Raw genomic sequence first — 6,612 nt, forward strand, 5'->3', positions numbered from 1 at the left:
CTTTGGTACCCTTGCCTGCCCCCTCCTCCCCGTGCCTGCCCCCCTGGGCCTCAGTGCGTGCAGAGGTGACTTCAGAGATATATCTGAAACTTAAAAAATACACATTCTTTCTGCTTTTGCTCGAATGTTGTCTTCATCATTCACTGAGGCTCATTGAAAGCTGCAGGATACACAAAGAAAAAAAAAATCAAGCAAACAATATGTATTAACAAGGCCTGGCTAAAGCATAAGTAGGGTGAGTATAGAGTTTGCCTTTGGTTTCTCTGGTCTGCTTTGTGATGCTCCTATGACTCTCTAAAGCCCCAACTCTTCCCTGCCCTTCTTGATTTCTAGTACAACCTTTAATTCTCTACTTTACTTTTTCTTTACCTTCTGCTAAACTCTGTTAAGGTGTGAGATGAAAGAGATTTACAAAGTTATTGCTCAAAGGTCTTTCAATTTAATAAAGGATGTTTGTAAAATAAACACCCTCCAGTGCTTGAAAAAATGAAGCTTTGATGATGAAATCTGAGGGGAAGTGGGGGGTTGGGGGTGGGTCACTAAGAACCAGGACCTTACCCAGAATTCTTCATATCATACAACATAGGTGGCCACTAATTTGTCTCCTGCTAAGGCTAAGACTTACCTTGTGAATTGTTGACAATCCCAGCAAAGGTTCATGCTTTGTATTTGCAGTTCTGCTGTTGTTACAAGAACTTTGTGTCCACTGGATGGCATTCAGATAGAGCTGGTGGACAAATTCTTGTTTCTACAGCTTAATGATGCTAAGAAAAAAAAAAATGAAGTGGAGAGCTCCCCTACTTGCCAGGATTTGAGCTTTGTTCATATGGTTTCTACCTCATGGGGTAAACTATGTTTGTGACTGCTACTGAGTGAATGCAGAAAGAGAAGGCATGTTACTTGGGTAGAGCGCTATATACTGTTCAACGCGCTTCATGTCCAGTCTTTCCTTTTCCTCACTTCTTGATCTTGTAGGAATGATCATTCCCATTTTACTTTTGAGGGAAGAGGTTTGAATATATCAGCTAGGGAGTAGCAGAGCTAGAACTTGAATCTAAACCTTTGAGTTCTGATTCTAAACAGACTGTATGTCATCCCCAAACAGTAAATCAGAGATGCATCATAGAAGAGATGGAGGGGGCAGAGAGGCCCTTGAATGCCTGACTACAGTTAGGAAGTGACTCTGGCCAACATATGAGGGTGTTGAAAAGGGGAACATTATGGTGTCAGCCTTCCTTCTGGTGATCCCAGCGTATGTCGTGATTTATGTGTCTTAAGTCCGGAGTAGTGGGAGCTGACAACAACATAAGTGTGGCTATGACTTTCAAGAAGGCAGGAGAGGAAGAAAAATGTGGGTTGTGCTGGCAGAGAGGAAAGATGATGCTAAAAATAGAGCAGGGGGTTCTCCCAGCTACCTCTGAGATTCTGCTCATGCAGTCAAAACAGGTCCTGAGAAGATGAGGAGGCTCCTTCAACATCACATTTCAGTTGGGAATGCAAAATGACCGTGGCCAAGTGGAAAAGCTTATGCTGACTGAGGTCCCTTAGGAATTCTCTCTATGCTGTCTGCCCACTTCATGTTGTGCGCAAGTGCTATACAGTGTTGTATTTCATTAGTATTGTTCTGGTACAGAGTGCTTGTCTTATATTTCAGATGCTCCCAGGGATGCTGGGAGAAGGAATTATGCTAACCAGCAGTATTCCATACACTTAATCACTCCTGGGAAATTAATATAGCGGAAGTGTTGACTAAGGGGTTAAGAGATGAAGGAGGGCATTTCAGGTGTGTGGATTAGAAGATTAGCAGGCACAAATGTACCAAGATGGGAAGGAGCTTAATCTGTGGGGAAGAATAAAAGCCCCTGCCTTGTCAACGTGGAGAATCTGAGAATAAGAAGTAAGGTCGGACAGATAACTTCAGGCTGGATTAGAAGGCTTGGTGCATTACATGGCAGAGGGTTTGCCTTGATAACGAGCATCACGAGGGTTTTAAGAAAGTATCATTTTAAGATTATTCCAGCTATGCACAGGATGGTTTGGAGTGGAAGAGCTTGTGGGCAGGAGAAAGGATGTAAGGCTACTAGAGTGATTTTTTAAAAGGAGGTAATATAGGGCTGACCTTGCATGGAAATGAAGAGAAGGGGCAGATATGAAAGACACTAAGATGAGTCCTTTTTACTTGCCAAAGAGAATGTCAATTGTTTGCTGAACACAGTGTTCCCACTGGGATCTTGTGGGCAAGAAGTGGGTTTCCTGCTATTCTCTTAACCTCACATCCTTGAGGCTTGTTTTCCCAATGTGGTCTCCTGTTGTCTTAATGGAGCCGTGGAGCTCTGCTCCTTAAAACTGTGCAGCACATTACAAGTATCACTCATTTTAAGTAACTGATTTTAGCGCATTTCGAACCTGCCAAGTTGATAAATTAGGCACTGTACTATTTTATACAATCTGGAGTCTCAGATTCAGGGAATGTTGAGAATTAGCAAATCTTGTGGCAAATGGCAGCACCTGCTGGCAAATATGATATTACAGGCTAACTCTAGTAGACGACGTAATGGCCCAGGACAGGATGCACGAAGAGAACGAAGCTGCTAAAGATGGAAGGGTTGAGGCGGGGAATGCATAAGCTTGGGAGAAATTAATATATTTCAGGGATATACAAGGAAAGCCATGAGTGACAGCGAGATAACCCCGAAGTGGGAGGAAGCGATCAGAGCATGTTTCAAGACCTAATATGTGTCTATCACTAGTGCAGTGCTAGGACAATATAAATGTGACGGTATCACACAAGGCTTCTGACCTCATAGGCAAGTCTACATTTCGAATGAGAAATTCTAAAGCTCTAAATGCTGCAAAAAATTATTTTAGGATAATATGGTAACCAGCACTCAAGAGTCTGAACTTCAACAACAATGATTTTGTATGTAATGTGTTTGAGAATTATTTTCTTAGGAGTTGTTCTCACTGTGAAAATAATTGTTAATATATTATGAATTGATGTGTGTATGAAGAGGTGGGATATGGCTTCACTTTATAGCCCTTGTTACTAGAATTAATACATTCTATGAAGTCCGATTTTTCAGACTCATACACGAAGATGATGACAAAAGTCTTTATAAGGTCTGGTCATAGATTTTCAGGGAGACTGGTGTATAAGAAAATTTATTTACCTCCCATGTTTTATTTGCAGAAATAATTTAAGACTACTTTAAGCAAACTGCAAAGAACTAACTCTTCTCTTAAAGAATCTGGATGGGAAGATAGGAGAGGTGTAAAAATTAATGAATAATAAGAGATTATCTATCAGAAGGTAGTAAAGAGCATATTTCTGGAACTTGAGTCCTGGATCAACATCCTGACCATGCAGTTCCTTAGCTTGGCTTCTTGGGTAAGTTGCATAAGCTCTCAGTATCTGATTTGTAAAACAGGATAACAAAAATACCTGCCTCATAGGGTTTTTGTGAGCTTAAAATAGCTTAATATATGTAAAGCACTATACAGAGCCTGGCATTACTAAGCACTATATGTGTTAGCTACTTTTATTTTGGAAAGTGGTAAATGAGTGACATACTCAGTAATCTCTGCAGGAGTTAGCTTTAAATCCTTTTGGGAAATAGTGATAAAAATAAAGAAATAGTGTTGAAAAGAAAAAAAAAAAACACAGAAGGATGAACTGGGGAGGCCTCCTGGGAGGGTGGTGGTAGTTCATGTAACCTGAGTTTTTTAAAAGAAATAGGATTTATATGAGAGAAGACAGAATGGCCAGAATAATAGTGCATGTCGTCTGTTACAGGGATGAGAAGAGAGGCTGGTCTGATCGAAGCAGTGTGGACACGGAGGGAAGTACTTGAAGCCCTCTGCTGGAATGATCGTGGAGCCTAGTATTCAAGGCCGAGAAGTCAGAACTTTACTCTCAAGACTTGGGAGACACAGATGAGGTTTGCTTGGGGGAACACGGCCTATTAGGAAAATTAATCTGTGCTGGAAGGGTGAAGAATGATACATGGCCATGAGTCTGGTCAGGAGTTGTAGGGGATGAGAATAATTTTCCCTCTACCTTTTTGAGTTCCTAGCTGAGATGCCTTCAGATTGACAAGAGAAAAACAGATAGCTTATTAACATGTATACCTCATGTGTACATGAGAGATACCCAAGAAAACTGAGTAACTCTCTGAGGTAGCTTAGAATTCAGGATTACACACCATCTTAGTAGGGAAGGGCATTGGGGAGGAGTGGGTTATGTAGGTCTCTTATGGGAGAGTAAAGGGAGATGAATGGGCCCTTAGAAGAATAGATGGGAGGTATGATGGTTTGTGACAAAATTTGTCCAGGTGTGGTGTTGACCTCTAGTCTCATCTGCTATGACCAAAGTCCATCTTCCCTGGTGGCTGAAGCTCTTGGGGAGGGGAATGATGATAAGTGAGTTCCTTTTGGAGGATGACAGGAGTTCAGAGTAAGTCTCTCTTCGCATTTGATGGTTTTCAAATGCCTACAGCTCAAAATAAGCAACATACCAAAGTGGAAGATTTGGGCTGGCATTTTCTGCTACCCTTCAGGATCAAGGCCATGTGGGACCAGAAGTGCAAGAATGAGAGTTTGGACAAGGAGAAAGGCAGGTGGAAGGATGATGAGATGGACCTCACTAAGGAAGACCTGATGACATTGAAGGTAGGGGCCAAGGGAGGGGCTGGAGGAGAGCCTACTGTATGAAGCCAGAGACACAGGGATAGTTGAGGTATCAAGTTCTCTTAGAAGGAGGCTGGGGGTGCTGTACATGATGTTCTAGACATGGTGAGATTGAGGTGGCAGGAAACAATGAGTACTCATAATAATGTCTGTGGCAGTTTCTCATGACAAATATCCTTAGCCATTCTAGGTTAGAAGGTTTCTCTGAGTGTGGAGATACAACCCCAGACAGAAATCCAAATAATTTTCTCAACTTTTCGTTTGTAGTACATGTAATGTCTTTATAGGACTCATGATTTCACTGCTCTTAGGCTGAATCTGGGTAGCATTTGTTCGTAAAGTTTTCATCATTATTAACACTAACTGTGTCCCATGCACCCTGGATAGTTCACATTCTGCCTCTTGTGCTGACTTTCTGCCTGAGGACCCCATGTCTCTCCTCCTAATTTAGTATTAATATTAATGATGACCACTAGAGCAGAAAATCAGATCAGCAGGCAGAGTCAGACCTGCTCCTTTAGGAGCTCCCAGTTTACCCAAATGTGAAGGTCTAGGGGCGCTTCTGTCCTCCAGGTGAAGTCTGGTAAGTGATGAGAAGATCCCCTTTCCTTGAGTGAAAGGCCGATGGCACTAAGGATGGTTCACTCTTTGCAACTCATTTAGCAGCACACTAAGCAGTGGTTCATTAAGCTGCAAGCATCTGCATAGTGAAACCGGAGGCTTTTGAGGGCACTGGGCTGAGAGGGTGGCTTCACTGTTTAACTTCCGAGCCTAGGACATTTAGTGCTCTGTAGGAAGAACAGACAGAGTAGCAAGTGCAGTGAAACTGAACGTGGCCAGATTTGCCCTAACACTGAATTAATGCTCTAGGCTCTGAGATTCAGAAATAGTAACAACATTACACATAAAACAAGATGGGGTGAATTTTGCAGGGGATCATTTGTTTTCCCATTTCAAGGCTTGAATGGTCAGATGTAATAGGGAGAGGAAGAAAAGTAAAAACAAAACTTGTAATCTATAGCTTGGTCCAGCTGCCAAATTGTGCTTAGGTGTATTTTGATACACTTTAAGTTTTAACCCCAATTTTCTTTTTTCTCTATGGCCTTGTGGATGGGTTCAAAATTATCTTAAGGTTATGAGATTTCTCCTGTGTGTAATCTGCTCTCTAGTTCTCCTTCCAGTTGGAAGACAGCAATGCCCCCAGTGGCAGTGAACACAAATAGTTCAATATGCTTTGAGTCATCGTTTCCATTTTTATAACTTTTGCTTGTTTTATAGTCTAATTTTAGGCCTGACTTATTTTTTCCTCTTAGTGCTATATTAATAAAATTCACAATGCCTCGAGTGTAGCAAAGAGTCAAATGTTCACTGAATGACTGTTTCATAATCATAGTGTGCACGGAAGAGCTTGGCAAACCCTGCCTTGATGACGCTATTGCGCAAACAGTGTAGACATAAAAGGAAGGCACAGCTGGATTCCAATTCTAGGTCACTATAGGCAAGTGAGTTGAACTATCTGTATTCTAATTTCCTCATCTGCTAAATGGGAATGAATGACCTTCACAGACTCACTGTGAAGAATGAAGAGGTAGCATATAAAACGTGCCTGGCAGAATACCGAGCATAAAAACGAGCCCTTATAAAGTATTTACCAAAGAAGTTACTAAGTCCAATGTAAAATTTCGTAAGACAAGGACACTTCCCAGATGCAGTGAAGTTTTCAAGGTGTCATGTGAATGACCTAACATCCATCAGGATTGTTATAATCCATCTCTTTCTATACACATTGTTATAATCCTCTCTTTCTATACACATTAAATTGCCAGGTTTGTTCTGGAAGGCAACTTAGGTATCTCCTAAAAATGATTTTAAAATTCTCCTAAAGGTACGTCGAAAGGAATTTACTTTCTGATTTTAATAATGTCA

The sequence above is a fragment of the Mustela nivalis genome, assembly GCF_964662115.1.
Source record: "Mustela nivalis genome assembly, chromosome: 6".
In the NCBI taxonomy this organism is placed as follows: Eukaryota; Metazoa; Chordata; class Mammalia; order Carnivora; family Mustelidae; genus Mustela; species Mustela nivalis.